Source organism: Rattus norvegicus, chromosome 17, assembly GCF_036323735.1.
Source record: "Rattus norvegicus strain BN/NHsdMcwi chromosome 17, GRCr8, whole genome shotgun sequence".
Lineage (NCBI taxonomy): Eukaryota > Metazoa > Chordata > Mammalia > Rodentia > Muridae > Rattus > Rattus norvegicus.
The window spans coordinates 65079430-65099264 of record NC_086035.1 but is presented as its reverse complement, the minus strand read 5'-3'; the positions used below and the strand labels follow the sequence as shown (position 1 = coordinate 65099264).

At 40.5% G+C, this 19835-nt stretch overlaps 1 protein-coding gene across 11 annotated transcripts in view; it reads right to left on the bottom strand.

Moving 5' to 3' along the window:
* The window catches only part of Chrm3 (cholinergic receptor, muscarinic 3), a 462074-nt gene that overhangs the window by 59358 nt on the left and 382881 nt on the right, over window positions 1-19835 (bottom strand). The gene's annotated exons all lie outside the window — the stretch shown is intronic.

Below are 19835 nucleotides of genomic sequence, written 5' to 3'. Positions count from 1 at the left end.
CCTAAAAATATTTAGGTAGTAATTGACTGATTAGAGTGGATTCTATTAGCATTGGCTGATATGATATCCTCTAAATTTTTACAATGTCTCCCTAGTTATGTGTGGGAGGATACATCTGTTCTAACTAGGCAGGTTAATGCTTAAGGATCTTAACAAACAGGTGCCTTGAATATGAAGATAAGACTCGGGTTAGTCCCTGTTTTCTTACACATACTTCCGTGAGACCATGCAACCCATGCTTGTTCTATAACACATGCTGTTACTTTTCTCTCACTTGTTTTTGCTTGTTCAACTCTATTTTGTTTTTCTAGCTTAGTATTTTTTTGCATGTGTGTACTGATGTATCTATGTGTTTGTGTTTATATGCATGTGGGCACAAATATGTGAATGAGTGTACATACACACGTATGTATGTGTCTATGAAGCTCAACGTTGACTTCAGGAATCTTTATCCATTGCTTTCTACCTTACTTACTGGAGGATGGTCTCTGAAACAAACTCAGAGAGCTTATCAGTGTAGCCAGTGCAGCTAGCGAACTTGCCGTGAGGTTACCGTGCCTCCATTCCAAGCATTGGACTTATATGTCCCCTATGTTCACCTCAGCTACATAGGTGTTGGGGGATCTAAACCTCAGTTCTTAGACTTACCAGGCAAGCATTTAATCCACGGAGTCATTTCCTCAGTCTCTCCAGCTTGATAAACTTAACATGAGTCAAATAGTTAAAAGTTACTATAAATGATATTTAAATATCTGTACATCAAATATAAGAAACTCATGTAGCCAGGCTAGCCTTGAATTTCTTCCCATCTCAACTACCCACGTGCTGAGATTGCAGGTTGATGTCCTACTGCACTTGGCTTATGCAGTGCTGGGAATCAAACCCAGGACTTCTTGCAGGCTAGGCAATTATTCTAGCCACTGAAGTAGATCTCCTATAGTAGTAAGTTATATCATCTGTTCATATCTTCAGTGTTCCTATCGCACAGGGATATGCTGCTCTGTAATTCTGTTCCCCAGCATTGGCATTCATCATGAGCTATCCACACTCTGCCTTTTGCTCTTTTATTACTGGGAGAGCTGTGTTTGCTTTCAGAAGTTGGCACAGTTGGTAGCTCTGTGGTATTTTTCATTGACTTGTCCACAGGTGTATGAGTTTGAGAATCATCTCCCCATGAGATATTGAGTTGATTCATTTTCCTGAATTTAGATGGAACCTGTGGAGTTTTTAGAGAATTTATAACAAAAAACCCACCACACATCTACTAGGAGTAATACGTTTTCCTTTTTTTTAAAAATAATTTATTATATATTTCTTTACTTACATTTCAAAGGTTATTCCCTTTATGCTAGATAAATGTTCAAATCTCAGATAGCTAGTAACTATAGTTGTCTCCAGGATATAATTTTTTTAGAGACCTTTTAAAAGAAAACATTTTGTAAATTTATTTTTAAAATGATCTTGACATTACCATCTATACCAGGAGGAAAATTTAAAGAAATAAAGTAAAGATTTATAGGACTTCCAGAAGTCCTGTCCCAGAAATGATCTATGAAATTAAAGCTTTCAGAGACATTTGTAATATCCGCTTAAAGCCACTGTCCTGAGACAAACATGTCGAGATACATGTTTTTCTTCAACACATACAATTTTATTAGTGTTTATTTTAAGGGAATATTCTGGATTTGAGGATTTAGCTCAGTGGCAGAGCACTTTGCAAGTCCCTGGGTTTGATCTTTAATTCTGGGGTAAAAAAGATAAAATGAAAGAAATATTCTTGGTGAGGTGTGAGGGGAGATTTGATGTGAACTCTCATCTTCATATATACTATTCTGCTCATCTCTAGGGATAAATGAGAAAGGTGAGGTTCTAACTGAAAAGTGATGCTTCTGTGTGCCAACTTGATGAGGGTCAGTTGTGCTGACTGCTTTTATGTCAACTTGACACAGGCAAGAATTATCAGAAAGGGGAGGTCCTCAATTTAGAAAATGCCTCCATAAGACAAAGCTAAAGGTAAGCCCATAGGGCATTCTATTAATTAGTGATTGATGTGAGAAGGCCTAGCCTTTTGTGGGTTGGGCCACCCCAGTTGATAGTCCTGGCTTCTATAAAAAAAAAAAAAGCAGGCTGAGCAAGTATGGTTGGTTTGAATAAACTTGGTCCAGAGAGGGGCACTTTTAGCCCTGTTGGAATAGGTATGGCCTTGCTGGAGGAACTGTAGGGGTGGGCAATGAGACCCTCTTCCTAACCAGGTGGGAGCCAGTCTTTTCCTAGTGGCCTTCAAATGAAGATGTAGAACGGATGCTCCTATGCTCCTGCCTTGATGATAATGGACTGAACCTCTGAACCTGTCAGTCAGCCCCAATTGTCCTTATAAGAGTTGCCTTGGTCATGGTGTCTGTTCACAGCAGTAAAACCCTAAGTAAGATAGCAAGCCCCTGGAAGCAAGCCAGTAAGCAATACCCCTCCATGGCTTCTGTATCAGCTCTTGACACCAAGTTCCTGTTCTGACTTCCTCTAATGATGAACAGGAATGATGCTGTGCAAGCCAAATAAATTCTTTCCTTCTCAAGTTGCTTTGGGCTTGGTGTTTCATCATAGCAATAGTAACCCTAACCAAAACACCATTTATGTTCAATGTAAATCTTAAAGTTGCTAGGATAGTAAATTTTCTGTTCTTATCATCGTGAAATAGGTACAGAATATATATGCTGATGATCTTGATTTTGCCACTCCATTGTATATACATATTTAAGATAAATCCCAAACATATGTATATGCGTCTATTAATCTTTTAGCTAATATCCACATTGGTTCATACATATTGAAAACATTTAGCAAAGATACAATACCCTGTAGACACACATTTTCTGTCTAGAATCCATTGACAGTGAATCTAAAGCTAACACCTTGAACTCGTGGCTTTTACCTGTACCTTCTTCTACCTCTTTGGGGGTGGTCAGGTTATTTATGTCACGAGTAATTGATTTTTAAAGGGTTTATTATGTGAAATTTCCACCTGAGTTTTAAAGTCTTTCATTTTTCCATTGGAATGAGGTACTAGGCTTCCTGGGCTAAACATTCACATGAGATCTATCTTCTCTTTTATTGACAACCAATTCTAGTTTTCCTCCTTGCCTATGGAAGATCACTACTACATCCTCCATGCCTCCATCAAATCTTCTCTGCTTACGCAAGTTGCAATTGCTAAAAGGAACACCCAAAGAATAGATAGATCCCCTCAGAGAGGAGGCAGGGAGCATTAATTAGCAACAGGGAATGTTATAAGTCTATGTTGCTAAGGCACAGCCAGGAGAGGAGGTAACTGTTACATTACACAGCTGTGCCAGGTGGAGGGGGAGCAGATGTTTGCTAACTGGAGTTGAGGAATATGGACATCACTTTTTAGGGCGTAAGAGTCACATTTTTCCTAGACTCTGGGCTACCAAAGTGTGGCCCTCATTTGGGACAATTAATTTATGTGCCTTGAAAAGTAGGGAGGAAAAAGTTTCTAAAAAGCAGCATGAGAAATTTGGGGAAAGAAAGACATAGAGTGGGTTGTGTTGTTATTTGATCAGAGCTTGCTTAGATCGGCTCACTGAAGTTTACAGGTGAGAGAAGCCTGTTACTCGTGATAACATGTGAGTGATGTGAAGGACCAGCCAAATAAATACTGCTCTAGAGGCAGAAGGACTATTTGAGAACCAGTGATGCAATCTAGGGGAACGATGATGACTGAATCTTGAACGGTAGCCATGGTAACAGAAATCTAGGCATTCTTGAGTAGAATGATGGCTTCAGATCTGCTGTGTCTTTTGTCTGCCTGCCTACCTTTATTCCTCCTTCCGTCCTTTCATCATTGGGTTCTTTAGAGACATATAGCCCAGGCCGACTTCAAATTCACAATTCTGTCTAAGCCTCCTGAATGCTGGGGTTATAAGCATGCACCTCCATACCTGGATCTTTTATGTTTCCAGTGTCTGTGTTTGTCCAATGTCTAGAAAGATGCTGATTCGGAGTGATAGACAATTCTAAATAGCAATGAGGCAGGCTACGGGACACAGCTATCTGATGCATGAACTCTAATTTCTACCTTAATTGACAATGGAATTAAGATACTAAGTTCTCTAAATTGAGCGTTTCTTTTTATGTCAACAGGAAGCAAGCAAACAAACCCAAAACAAAATCAACAACAAAATCAAATCCAGCGGTAGTTACAGTGTCACCTGACTGGATTCGGAATCACCTAGGAGACACACCTCTTGGTGTATTTGTGAGAATGTTTCAAGAGGTATAGCTAAAGACAAGACATGCAGCACCATTCTGTGGCCTGTGGGCCTGGACTGAACACAATGGGAAAAGAGAGAAAGGTAGTTGAGCAGCAGCTCTTATGTTTCTGCTTCCTGACTGCAGATGTGATATGACCAGCTGTTTCCCCCTTTTCCTCTAGAGGTTGAGATTCTCTTACTACCATGCTTTTCCCACCACCATGGACTGACTGTACCTTCAAATGATGAACCAAAAGGAACTCTTACCTAAATTGCTTTTGTAGTGCATTTGTCACAAGCAAGGAGAAAAATAATTAGCACACATCCCATAGGTCTAACGAAACGTAGCAATAGATGTGAGGCTGACCCAATAATGTTATTGCAAGTTCAAGGGCAGCCTGATCTACAGAATGAGACTGTGTCTCAAAAACAAAAACAAAATCAGCCAGAAAAACCAAAACCCAAACCAGATCTAAACCAACAAATGAAGCCTGTGTATTTTTCTTCTATTGAGGCCACGATATGGTTGTACAGTAAGACCTACAGATCATGGGAAATGAGTGTAGTTTTGCTAACAAAATGTGACATCAAGTTCAGAGATACTCAGTGAATCCACATTTCTTCTCTACTAATCACTAGAACAAACCAGCTCAGTCCTTCCAAAAAGTCAAGCAAACTTTTCCTAAGGGTCAATACTTACTTGTTATGTTGATACAATTCAAAGAGATTTCAACCATAAGAAAAAAAAAGAGTTAAGTGTCCGAAGCTTCCCCTGTATTAGAAATCGCTCTCAATCCTCAAAGACTAATAAAGTAAATGCAAGACATTTTTGGCTTATGTTCATGACAAAGGAAGTCACCTTAGGTCAACTTCACAGCAGAGTCAGGACATCTTGAAGCACACTGTAGGTGGATGGCTTATGAACAACATGCTGTGGTAGCTGGGGCTTTGTAAATGCCCTAAAGTCATGATGCTTTTGCAGCATCTGCTGCTACCCACACATGCACCATGAATCAAGAGACAAACGCTTCATATTCCAGGGTAAATAATAATGAATATTAATTACAAGGAAAGAGAACAACAGTGACTGCTCTACACCATGGTCCAAATTAGTCTCAGACACCTAGAAAAAAAAATCACCCAATGATCCGTTTTGTTACTCTGACAAATCTAATTTATTAGGAGCATACACAGACATAAAAAAAAATGAGATTCTATTGTCCTAAAGATTTGATGTGATTTAGCTTTTACTATTTTATTTGTCTCTATGTGATCATGTTCGTGTGTGTGTGTGTGTGTGTGTGTGTGTGTGTGTGAGTGTGTGTGGTGAAGCCTAGAGATCAAACTCAGATGTCTCGCTTAATTGCTTTTCACCTTATTTTTTGAGGTTAAGTCTTTGTGGTGCTCAGCAATTCAGTTACTTTAGCTCGCTAAAGTAATCCTCCTGTCTCTGTCTTCCTGGTGCTCGGACTACCTGATGTACCATCCTGCCTGGGCTTTTTACACGGGAGCTGAGGACCAAACTCAGGGCCCCATACTTGCATAGTCAATCTTTTTGCTTTGATATTAACCCACAAAGTCATTACCCTGCACTCTGATTTATCCTTTAAAAATCAGACCTTATGGAGGCTAGAGAGAATATACTGCTCTTGTGAGGGGATTCAGTTCCCAGCAGGGAGTTCAGTTCCTAGCACCCATGTGGAGTGTGACTTATAACTGCCTGAAATTTTAGTTCAGGAGGATCTGATGCCCTCTTTGATGCTCTGCAGGCACCCAGAGTCACATAGCTTCACATATAATTAAATTAGATCTCACATTTTTTTTAAACCCCAGAAGATTGAGCCTTGATCAGCACCAATTCTAACTAACAGCTCACCTATGTCACTGGCACCAATCCCTTCTGCCAAGCCATTCTTTCAGATCATGCATGTTTCAACACTACCAATTATTTGCTTGTCTGAAGAATCGAATTGGCCTTTGCATAGTACTCATTGCTCCTCTCCAAACATCAGTTTATTAAGAGTTAATTTGAAATTGCAACCTCAGTACTTCATTGGGGGATGATTAAGGATACAAAATCAATGCAGTGTGGAGAATAGATTGCTGTAGGCTGGTGATTGGCTCTCAAATGGGTTATGGGGCATAGAAATCAGGTTAATGGGGTGAGCACTATAATTTATAAGGTGTCCTAAGGTAATTGACTTCTTAATGTCTTTAATAGGATGTCGAGACAGTCTTCAGCCTATATAGATGTATATATTCCTGAGCACAAGCATAATGTGTGAGGACCTTTATAGACAGCCTTCTGGATGAATGTATTTCAGAATGTCGATTGTGATTGCCTCAGAAGAGGTGAAGATGGTTGAGTGCTGGACACCAGAATCATCTCCCCTGATTGAAGTTTTAGAGGAAGAATTTATGTGAATAATTACTTATAAATGTGAGTACATTAATATGGAGATGAAACATAAGTAAAACTTAGGGCCTGAGGAAATGGCTCAGTTGGTAAAGGGCCTATTGTGCAAGCACAAAGGTGAATGGAGACAGGTGAATCTCCAGAGTTCATTGACTATCCAGTTTTGACAACTAATGAGAAGTAGATCTAGTGAGTGATCTCATCTCAGAAGATAAGGTAGAGAATGATTAGGAGGACACATGATATCAACCTCTGGCCTCCACATACAGGTACACATACTGTAGTTAGTTAGCCCATTCTGTGTTTCCGATAGGTCACACATGTATACTGCACACATACATGCATGTATGCCCACCCCCACACATGAACACCCTATACACACACACGCATACACACACTCCATCAATAGTTCAAAAGAGAATCTTTTTGTATTCTGCAATGGGGAATTGCAGTCTTATTTGTCTTTGTGGCGAAGATCTCAGAGGTGAGTTTATTTTTTATATCTTACCGCCTTCCCTCTCTCTGTTGATACTCCAGCTCAGAGTGAGGCTTCTATACATAAGGAACTACTCATCTCCATGAAATGGAATATTAAACTTCCCAAAGTGTTTAGGGTGTTAGCCAGCTGTCTCTTTCTGTTTAAAGTAGTGTTTTCCCAACCTTCCTAATGCCGCTGTCCTTGAATACAGTTCCTCATGTTGTGGTGACCCCCAGTCATGAAATTACTTCATTCCTACTTCATGACTATAAATTTGCAACTTTTATGAATTGTAGTGTAATTGTGTTTTCTGATGGTCTTAGTTGACCCCTGTGAAAGAGTTGTTTGGCCTCCCACCCACCCAAACCCCCCACCCCCCTCCCCGCCCAGAGGGGTCAAGAAACACTTTTGAAGGCTAGACATGAATAACTGGATCCTAGAGATTTCTTATCATGGCCCTTGAGTATTTTAAACCATTTCCCCAGTTTAGAAGATATGGTGTGATGTTGCTCTGAAAATGTCAGATTCTGGCATAGAGAGCACCATTCAGAAACAAAGAGAGATCTGTTCCAGAGAAACTTAACAGCTGTGGTTGAGCAATATACAGAAGCTCTGGGACGGATTGTCATCATGCTGTTGAGAGTTTAAGGATTAAGCTGTTTTCCTGGAATTCAAGTTCTTATCTGTCACAGAGATCTAACTATTGATTTTCACCTTAGGTTCTTTTATATTGGGATTTAGATGTATATAACACAATATAACTATCATGTTTATGAAGCTGACCAGCCACGAAAGTTTTGTGGTGGTTTGAATGAGAATTGTCCGTATAGACTCATATATTTGGTTATTTGTCTGGTTGGTGGAACTGTGTGGGCAGGATTAGGAGGCGTGGCCTTGTTGGAAGAGCCGTACTACCAGGCAAACTTTGAGGTTTCAAAAGACCCCTGCCATTTGTAGTGTGCCTCTCTTTCTGTCTCCTGCTTGCAGATCAAGATCTGAGCTCGCAGATGTTCCTCTCACCATGCTTTTGATTCACCATCAGGACTTTGACCCTCTGAAACTGTAAGTCCAATTAAACACTTTCTTTTATCATGATGTTTTGTCACACTAATAGAAAAGTAGCTAAGACAAGTCTTAAGGAGTCTGCTCACTAAGGAACATCAGGGCCATTTCAATGAAAATACACTAGAATTATCTCCAGGATACTTTTAAACTCAAACCTATCAGGAATTTCAAGTAAAGTGAGATAAAGAAATGTAACACTTGATCTTGTGCTTGCATGTTATGGTAAAGAAATGTTCTCCATAGACTCATATTTGAATGCCCTTGGCCCATAGTTGGTGGCCTTTTTTGGGGAGATTATATGTATGTGTACATGTTCTTGTGGGCATGGAAACCCGAGGTCAATGTTGAGTGTCTTTCTTTTTCCCTCTTCACCTTATTTTTTGAATAAAGGCTTCTTGCTGAAACCACAGCTCACTGATTGAGCTAGACTGGCTCTCATAAAGTCCTAAACATCCTCCTGTCTCTACCTTTATAGGGCCGGGATTATAGGTACATCTATACTCTGCCCTGTTTAATCACATGAACTTTTTTACATGAGTGCTAAAGATCCATACTCAGGTCCCCATACTTGTGAGGAAAGGACTTTATCATTTGAGCTATCTCTATAGTTCTGTCACATAATTCTAGCATCAGGTAATCAGGGTGGCTGTGTGATCAAAAGATTGCCCACACTGCATCTGTTGGACATTGATGTTTGCACATTTCAATAGTAGCCCAGGACCTCCTAGGGCTTTTTATTGAGTGAAAAAGAGGATACGTATAGGGACAGTGAGGACATACTTGGATCCCACCCTTGTGGGGGATCAGGATGCCGCAGACAGTAGGGCTTTTCTCATATCTCTATAGCCAAGAAGAAAAACAAACAAACAAGGTTCCTTGTATTGTTATCGATTGAAATTCATCTATACTCTGCCCTGTTTAAAAATAAAGAATGATTTGCTATGGTATAATTCAGCAAACACAGTGCCAGTCTCCTTTGCTGCATTACGCAATAGCATGGAGAAAAATACACATCCTACACAGTGCTTCTCTCTTGTTCTGGGGATAAGTCTTTGTTTTGGAAATAGTTGTGAGAAACATAACTAAAGCAACAGCAGTTCTTGGTGGCTTGCTATTTCCCTTCTCACTTGAGGACTAGCTGGATAAGGAACTAGTCACCATGATTTTTTTATGTGGAGCCAATGGAGAGGTGATACCAGGGGACTGGGTGGAGTCTGCGCAACTTCAACTATAAGACACCATCTTTGCCATACATACCCAGCATGATCTCCATTTACTTTCATCTCCTGCCCCTGTTTCAGTGATAGGCATCAAATCCAGGGCCTCAGACATGCAAGGCAAACACAACCAAGTGGGCCACATCCTCACCCTCACCTTTGGTTCATCCATGAATGTTATCTCCATCAACTCAAAATAAGTGATAGACTAGTAGTGCCTAGTTTAGTAATTTGAGTATTTCAGGCTTATTTAATAGATACTGAATCAGTTCTGCATTTCTCTTTATCCCTTCACATTCTTGAAACTTGAAGGACAGTGATTTAGATTCAATCTCCCTGATTCTTGTGAGTCAGTGAACACCTAAATATTCAAATATATCTTATGGAAATATATGGAATACTCCACATTCTGACCCAGACACATTTTATACATACTCAACCAAGAGTAAATTTTATGTGATAATATCCTACTCTGTGAGAGGTGCTTCCATATATTTTATTAATTTTTAAATAATGGATATATGTCTATGTATGAGTTGTACACAAGTTTAGTACCTATGGATGCCTGAAGAGGGCATTGGATCTACTGGAGCTGGAGTGATAGGGGGTTGTGACCTGTCTCATATGGGTGCTAGAAACCAGAGTCCAGTCCTCTGAAACAGCAGAGTACTCTTAACTGATAAGCCACCTTTCCAGCCTCTCTTTGATGCTTCCCATCCTATCCAATAATAAGTAAACATACATGCCTTTCCCCATATGCTAAGCTGATTTAATGGCCTGAAATTGGAACCCCTGCAAGAGCTCTGAGGGACAGAATTATAATTTGTTCATCCAAACTTCTCTTAGAGTTCCTTTGTACATTAGAATATCTAGTCATGAAATGTCATAAAATAAGTAATTTTTTCTCAGATAAAAATTATATCCTCTTGGACAGCATTGCCCAAACTATCCTTTGATTTCCCTCGCTATGTTCCTCACGCTGCTGAGAGCACAGCAGGCTAGTGTTAGCCAAAGGACTACAGAATCTATAAAAAAAATTTGTGCTTTAATATCTTCACTGGAGGAAAGAATAAGGAAAAAAAGGGAGTGGAGTGGGGGTGGAGTGGGAAAGAGGAACAGAGCTGTTTCTGTTGGTCTGTAAAAGAGGTATAGGGACATGCTGGCACCCAGATCCCATGAAGCTTGAAAGTCTGCCAAGCATCAAGGGGCCAACCAGAATTTTGTGTGGTTTATATTTTATCCTTTTAGGCAAAACTGCTAATGGGGGTTGGGGGGGGGAACACTTAAATCAAGATGGCAGTTTAAGTCAGAATGTTGTTTCTCCCTTAATCGTCAGCCCATTCCCCAAATCTTCTGCAAAATTTGCTCTCCCAATGTATTTATGTAATGAAAACAAACCAATTACCCCATAACCAGAGATGCCCACAAATTCACCTGAGTTTTATGTAGCACTGATTATGGATATACAGTTGAATGTTTGTATTGAACTTAGGGTTAAATACAATGGAATTCATTCCAATTGGGCTTAAGTCATTGAGAGATTGGAATATTAGACATGTGGTACTGCATCTTGTGGTTGGAAAAGCAAGAGACTAAACAGCTCTCAGAGTAGTTGATGGAGCTTCCATGTATACATGACAGCTTCTATGGGCATACTGAAAAGAGCTATCAATACTCAGGAACAGCCCACAGTAAGAAGTACTTTGGGCAGGGCTTTGAAGACTGAGTGGAAGTAATTAAAAATAGAAGGATGGAGGATATAGCAGATGGTAACCTGATAGGAATGGATACTACATTTGGCTTTAGCTAAAAGGCCAATACATGATGCAGAATCCAGATTTAATATGTATGTATATACACATATTTGACATAACATGAGTGTAGAAGGGAGACTTTGAGAGAGAAGAAGAAATCTAGAGAGTGGGGATTGGGGAATAGGAGAAAGCACTATGAGGGGTTAAGAAAGACAAATGTTACATTTTCTTTCATATTTAGAAATATTTGTATATTTAATATATAATATATGTATATAATTATATGTATAAAATCATGAAAACAGTTGAGTTATGGGGGAGCAATAGATGAACCGAAGTTATGCAGGATAAGGGAACTCAATAGAGGAGGTAGATATGACTAAAACACAATGATAGACATGTAAGAAAATGCCATAATGAAGCCTATATTTTGTGTGCTAACAAAAATTAGTTAACAGACAAAAGAAATTAAAATGAAAAATTCACTTGGGATTCAGGGTGGTGAAGACTACATGAATTTGGCTGCCTGGAGCAGATAAGTTGCCTTAGGAATTGGTTAGTGGGCTTGAGTTTTTGTTGCCTATAGGTTTTTGGTACAAACAGTGGGAATCAATTGATAATAAGTATAGAAGACACTGGGTGTCATGGCAGGAACTCCTGTGTTTGTCGGGCATTTAAACACGGAGTGGTTTGTTTCCTTTCTCATTGTTCACTGTGTGTAAATATTGTTCTCCCTAGGGATCAAGATATGGAGTTATAGTACTGGGAGGACACTCAGGTTATTTATGCCCTAATCATTAATTTTATACATGAAGAAACAGAAGTATAAGTCATTGGTTAAAAGGGACCTTTCTGGGAAATTGGAGAGTACTCAGCCTATTTGCATATAGATAGGAAGCAATCTTCCTGCCTTCTTTGTAGGGGCTGGCTCCCAGTCAAAAGAACAACAGCTTACTGTTGATTTAAATTGAGCAGGAAGTAAGTACAGGGGCAGGTGGGTGTGCCTGATAATCTCACTATTCAGGGCACAGAGGAATGTGGTGTAAGAGTGCCTCCATTGTGAAAATCTTCCAAGAGCCTGGAGCCACAGAAGTGCAGAAGGATCTAGTAAAGAGGCAGAAAATAATGTCAGATATTTGTGCTGTGTGATTCTGTTAGGGTATCTGCAACACGCCACCAGCATGGGCAGAAGGTGGTTCTCTCTGGGGATTTAAAAGAAAGTGTTCTACAGTTGGTATACAGGGATTCTTTTCTGAATATCACTGAGGTTTGGGGAAGAGGTCAATTCCTAGTAACATATGGAACATGGGGGTTTCAATGCCTCCAGAGATGTATCTTGTCACTACTACTCATCTGTAGAACTATGGCCACAGAAAAAGGCTTCCAGAAGTTACCACTTAGAAGAGTTTGTGAAACATTTCCTGTCACTTAGTGTGACGGCTGAAAAGTGTAATGTCTTAGTGAGCACAGGGCAAGCCAATCCCATGGAGAATGGTGATATGAATCTCCCTTTAGGAGCAGAATGTTTCTAGGAGGAAAACAACATTTCTAATGGACTTTAAAGGATTACTGCTAGAGACCTGAAGTGCCAGGGTGTGGGGATATTCTGGGGGCCCCCAACCCACACAGAGGAGAAGGGAAGGGGGGATGGGGAAGGATTGTGGGAGGGGATGACTGGGAGGGGGAGGGTAGTAAGCAGGATATAAAGTGAATAAGTAAAAAAAAATTAAAAAAGGATTACTGATGATTTCAGAGAAAAATATAAAATGAATAAAATAAGATTGCCATTTTCCTATACAGCACTTTATCACCCTAGTGATACATGGGTTAGCTCTGGGACCCTGATCCTTGCCAAACACCCTTCAGAATACAAGAGCTGTTGTATGAGTCAGATACAGTCCAGGCCTCGTGTTGCGACCAGACTTCTGGCTTCATCTGCAGACTGTGTTCCTGGACTTCCTTGGAAAACCTCAGCAACCTCTTTCCTTAGTTCTCACATCCTTGCTGTTTCTGGATTCTTTAATAATATGAATGCTTTTGTATAATTTCATGACTAGGATTCAGGAGGCATTGGGAATCTTCCCCCTCCTTCAAAAATTGAACATATATACATACACGTGCAGAGAGAGGGGGCTGGGAGAGAATATGTATTCATTATACAAACAATAGCTTTCATTATGACACTTCATACATGGATGTCATACACTTGGCCATATTTACCTTGATATTACTTTCTCTTGTCTTACCTCCCTCTCCCATCCTGTTTTATGTCTGTAAAAATCACTAGAAATATTTCAAAGTTTACAGTCATGGTACAGAAAATTATAGGTAGAGAACAAGATGTAAAAATAGGCTTCTTTCTGGGGACTAACCTGGGAGAGGTTCACATAGAAAGGTAAATGATACTCTCCTTCCTTTTGACTGGTTTGTTAATCCAGCAAGAAGATGTTGCTAAAATACCGGGTAGGGAAGGATGTGGGAAAGGTATGACCCTTAGAGATAATTCTTACATTTCATCTTGCTTCTCTGATCTGGTTGTTTCCATCCAGACTGTGGACAAAGGAAGTAGAGGACTTCTGCTGGTGGTCACCAGTCACATCAGCTGGCCACAGAATGAGAGACTTTAGGAGCACTGGTACACAGAAGACCCTAGATTACCCTAGATTACCAGATGATTTCCATTTGGAGCTGAGAAAACATTTGTAGCGTTGGTTTAGCTGTACTGATGATGAGGAATGACAAGAGATATACTGTGGATAGTGTGAATGATTATAGAGCACCATTGGGAGTGAAATAGGCTTGATTCAGAAAGACTGGAATCATGTTTTTCCCTCATGACTTAAAACACACACATAGTAAAGATGTTATTGGACAAGAGTGTAGTCAGTGGGAGAGAAGGAAGGCAATGAAGGGTAAAGGTGGCAGAAAACATATATGAAAATGTGTAGAGGTGGTTCTGATGCTAAGGTCCTGTTCCCCAGTTGGTTCTTGATTTGTCAGTAATGAAGCCATGGACCAATTGCTGGGTAGAAGGAATAGGCAGGACTTCCAGGTCCCTGGAGTCAAAAGACAGATGCAAGGAAAGGTGAGGGAGAGTTCAGAGAGAGAAAAGACAAGCAGCCATGTAAGATCTTGGGAGGAGCAATGACCAGTGGCTGGTCCTACAGGTGGTCAGGGATGTTTAGCAGGGACTAGATGTAACTAAGCAACTAAAGTTTAGAGCAAGTGGAAAGATGTGGAGATAAACATAGTGATAAGGGTACACTTTTCCAGATGGGAGATAGCAACACCCAGCAATTGTGTCAGAAGGCAAATTGAAATTGAACAACTGTATGTGTGTGTTTTATCTATGTATTCAAGGGAAGCTGGGTTGGGGCTGATAGTGCAGCCCATTCCCAGAGCTTAGGCGGGGTAGCAAACCAGCATGCAACAAAAAGTTTAATAATAATAATAATAATAATAATAATAATAAAATCTATTATTCTGTTCAATGAGTTAAACTTATTAGAAAAAGGAATATTGGATATCCAGGAAAAATGAAACAACATCCAGTGCTTCTGGAATCCTAGGCATAATATGAAAAATCTATTAAAGCACTGCATAACTTTAAATGGAGAAAGTATAGGCAGAGGTGACAGCCTATGCAGAGCCCTCCAGCGACTTCATGGAGTTGGGGCTAACCCTGGGTCTAACTCCGTGCCTCGCCCATTCTTGCCTTTAGTAAGTTCCTCTTAGGAGGAAGCACATGAAGAAGCATCTAGTGGTACTGCTGCCTCCTAAGTGTGCTTTTCCCAGATCAAACTCACACCCAAAGCAAATTCTTGGCTGGGGACATGGCCACCTGAGCAGTGTCACCTTCTGTGGCCTATCTTTTCTGTAACTCTCTTCCAAGTGTATTCACTGCAACCTCTTACTTTTGGACCCAGGAATATCATGTGACATTTCACATCTGTGACAGCCATGATGACTGAGGGTGAAGTGAACAATGCAATCTCTCTCCTGGCATTCTGCATGCATTGTTTTACAGTCCCCAAAACAGCTCTGAGAAGTACATATTCTATTCTGAATTTGACAGCTGTATAAAGACCATCCTACAAAGCGTGTCCTAAAACACAGACATGTTGACAAATGGGCAGGTCCTTGACTTGTAAAGTTTAAAATCATGGTGATTAGAAGGTAAAATTTCTTAGGTCATCTGTGGTAAACGATATCAAACAGGGAATGGATGTCCTTTTACTGTTAAATAGAATTCCTTGGAAACAGCAGAGAATTTAAAGTACTTAGCATTTAAAAAATTCTTTGTGTGTGTATGTGTATGTAAACATATTTATGTGTATGTATGTATATATACATATATACATACTTGCACACACGTATGTGTGTGTGTGTGCAAGTATGTGCATATATGTCTGTGCATGGCCAGAGGTTGATACCTGAGTGTGTCATCTCAAGGTACTCTCTCCCATATTTTTTGATACAAGGTCTCTCATTGACCCTGCCAATTCAGTTAGAATTACAGGCCAGGATGTCCCAGGAATGCTGTCTCTACCTCCTTCGTGTTGGAGTTGCCAGTGTGCTAACCATTTTAGTGTGTTGAGCATTTTACAAACTGAGCCATCTCCCCAGCCTCAAATTCTTTCAAAGTAGAGATGAATATTCCATTTGAGCAGGAAGAAGTAAGACTAATCACAAGGATTTCCTGGCTCAGGACTCAGAGAGCCACACAATGTGATAGGTACCTATCAGCCGAAAGCTTCCCATTCTGTGTGGTGAAATATTGCTATCCTTACTTCAGACATGAGAAACTGAGCACAGAGAATGTTTTCTTCTTTTTTCAGGGTCACAAAGCAAGAGTGAGACTGTTTTCACATCCCAGTGTACTGACTCTAGAAAGGGTTTGTCTCTGCTGCTGTGACTCCCTTCCCTGTCTTTCATCAACCCAAAGACTATATAAGTGAGGTGGTTGTTAGTCCAGTATGAGGAGAAAAACGCCAAAGATTGCCATGATGAAATGAATCTGAAAAGATATGAATTTTAAGTACAGAAAGTGAAACACAATAGCGGAGAGCAGATGTTTTACAACTCTTATGCTTCTGGAAAACTCTGTCCTTTGATGGCAACTAAGCTAGTCAATTTAAAAATTTTAAAATCATCCAATCCCTACAGCCAATCAAGACAGTCTTCCCAGGAGGTTGGGCAACTGGATAGCCTTCTACCCATTGGGCCCTCTGAGAAGGTCCTGAAGGAGGTGGCATGGACTAGCAGAAACAGAGTGGTTTTCTTATTAGGTGATTAAGGAAGTTGAGGCTCAGAGTCAAGATTCCCCCATGGGAGTCAGACATAGAATGGTAGTCATATAACACTGCTCACTACATAGCTTCTAGGTCTTTACTCTGTCTTAATAACAGAGTATTAACATGGGCATAAACAAATGTACCACAAAAACCCCTAGAAAGTCAAACCAAACCAAACCAAACAAACAAGAAACAGAAGACAAAGGCAAGCTGACATGAAAGAATTTCAGGAAGGCAAGTTCCTGTGCGCCTTCCTCAAGAACTGATAAAGCACCTACCATCTTTAGCACACCCCGTCCACCCTTTGACTCTGATTCCAATGCATCCAGAATCTTGGATCAGGATGGAATCATTTCTGCCACAGTTTCCTAAAAAGCTCTCGTCCTTCTAGCTTGAACTTTTTCTAATCTGCTCCACCGGAGGAAATAGATCCCAAATATTTCTATGTAGGCATTTATAAGAGAAAATGCAGGCATGGTCTCACAGCTAGTCTACTTGGCACACTGTAGTTCTAAATAAGAAGCATGATACACCATACAGAACAGTGAATTCTGACTTGAGTAGCCAGTAACTGACTTGTGGATAAGTCTCCATTCTCCATTACTCCTTTTATGTCTGTCTTCCACATATCCAAGGTAATGTGCTAACCAATCACAGTTGATAGGCTTCTACATACAATAAAGCAGACAAGCTTCCACAAAACAGTCTATGGAGTGGTTTATCTCTGTTCACTTTACTGGCCCATGGGCATTCTCATGGGCAATGCTGTGTTGTCCAGGGATGCCTCAGTAATGGTGAGAGCTAATCCCTTCTCTCATTTTATCTTTAATGTTATTGTTATTACTGTGTGTGTGTTTGTTTATCTGTGTTTAGGTATGTGCATGTACACTTGGAGGCCAGAGATCAACCACAGGTGTTGTTCTTCAGGAGCCATTACTGTATCATTTTGACACAGGGCTCTCCTGGAAGGGTAGGCTGGCTAACCTGTCTAGCCTGCGAGCCTCAGAGATCTTATCTTCCAGTGCTGGAATTACAAGCATGTACCACCATGCTCGGGTTCACATGAGTTCCTACACTCCCAAGGCAGGCACAGTAAACATCAGGGAGTGACCACATTTCCTCCCTTTCATTCCTCAATGTCATCCACTCAAGCCATCAGTGACAGGAGCTGTTTCAGTTCCCAGCTGTCTCAGCTTTTGCCCTTGGATCCACGAGTGGCCTTAGGTCTGTTAGAGTCACCTTGCTTTGCTTCATCTAGGTTTATCTTGACATCTGATGAGGCAGCATCCCTAGGGAGCATTTTTTATATTTCTCCATATGTTGCTTTTTGTCTCCTGCAGTAAGACTTGTGCATTCTTCCACAGGCCAGCACTGCAGCTTATGTTTAGTGTGGTCTTGAATAGTAATAATATATTTAATTAACATATATGTTATTATATTATTTCCATTGATTCCTATCTTCCCCTCAGTTGCAGAAATGATATTTTCTCTCTTTTTTTCCCAGTAGACACTGATGCAGTGTCTCTCACCTTATGTCATGCCTACTTCTGGTATTGCTCAGAGGTCTCTTTTGTTCAAGGTCAGGCTTGTTTCCATCTGTATCCCAGATCTTTGTGATGGAACACCCTACGTTTATGTTTCCTTACTTTCTAAGTGACTGCTTTTCCTGCTCCTCATTCTTTTCACTTTTACAACCCTGCATGCATAGGTAATTTTGCTTCTATAATCGTTTTTTTTTAAAAAAAATACAGGCTGCCACATATAGACCACTGAGAACAGAGGTCAAAATATAAAATAGAGCTCTGATCCTCAAATTATTTATAACTGAATGGGTGATACCATGTGCAGGCAAGGTTTGTATTATTTTGAGACAGAGTCTTGCCCCAGCTAGTTTCAAACTTACTGGAATATGTATCCTTCAGCCCCTTGAGTGCTGGGATTGCAAGCAGGTATCACTATGCCTAGCTAAGTATATGTCATTTAAAAAAGTTTTTTAAAGTGGTAAATAGTAGTAGATCCGCTAAATGGACATATTAAAATGACTCCTAATGATGTATTGTTGTGCCCATAGATCAGCCTTCATTAGAGAAACTCTTCTTATGTCCTGTGGCAATCAACACAAACCGCACAACTGCTCAACATGTAGAGAATAAAAGACTATGGCATGTGCATCCCTAATGGGACAACCGTGTCACCTCCCCCCAGAACCCATGCCAAGACTCATGGATCTCTACTGGTGAGAGGGGGTGGAAAGATGGTAAGAGCTAAAGGTGTGGATGACTTCAAACAAACAGTATTTCCTGGACACCACTGGGCAGATATACACACAAAGCCACAGAGACTGTGACACAAAAGCCTATCTCTAGCTGGGGAGCTATTGACACTTGATGGGTGCTGGGAAAAGGAAAGACAGCTTTATTTAAGGGCGTGACACCTGAATGATCTGCCATACTGCAGACCAGGCTTTGCAGCTTAGGAACTGAGCAATGCAAATTGGACCCGACCAGCTGAAAACAGAGACAGATAGACACCACGACCTTGTGTGAGTGAAAGGTGGGTCTGGGAGAAAGTGGGAGAGGGATGAATATAATCCAAATGTGCTGCATGAAATTATCAAAATCAGAAAAGTATTAAAGTATAAACCAGTGGTAAATATACAAGGCATGATATTAACCATGCTATCCATGCTTGAACGTACAGTTTGTTGCCATTAAAGTCACATTTATTGTTTTGCTCTCACCACCCACTGTGTTCTTAGTTACTCATGGTTACTGTAATAAAGTGACCTTACAAAGGAAGGAGAAAGGGTTTATTTTGCTCACGGTTCAGGTCTAGTCCATCATGGTGGAGAGGTCAAGTTGTCAGGAATTTGAAGTACCTGGTCACCTAGCATACTCACTTGACTCCAGAGGCCAGAGCAAGACCAAGACATGTATCTAACCCTGTCATTCTCTGTCTTATTGTTTTAAGACAGGGTCTCTTACTGAACTGCAAGCTCACCACTTTGACCAGATGGCTGACTAGAAAGTTCTTAGAAAGCACCTGTCACCGTCCTGCAAGGCTAGGTGGGGTTGCAACCTTGCATAGCTATATTAGGATTTAAAAAACAAAACAAAACAAAACTGGGTGCCCCATAGTGTTAGAACTCTGGTCCTCGTGTGTATAAGATAATTGCTACCTGTACAACTCCTGCTGACTCCTTTTCCATGAATGTGAACACGGATGCACATGTGCTCACGTGGTTGTGGAGGCAAAGGGCAATCTCAGGTGTTATTTCTCAGGAACCTTTCATCTTCCTTTCGAGCCAGGGTCTCTCACTGAATCAAAACTTACCACGTAACGT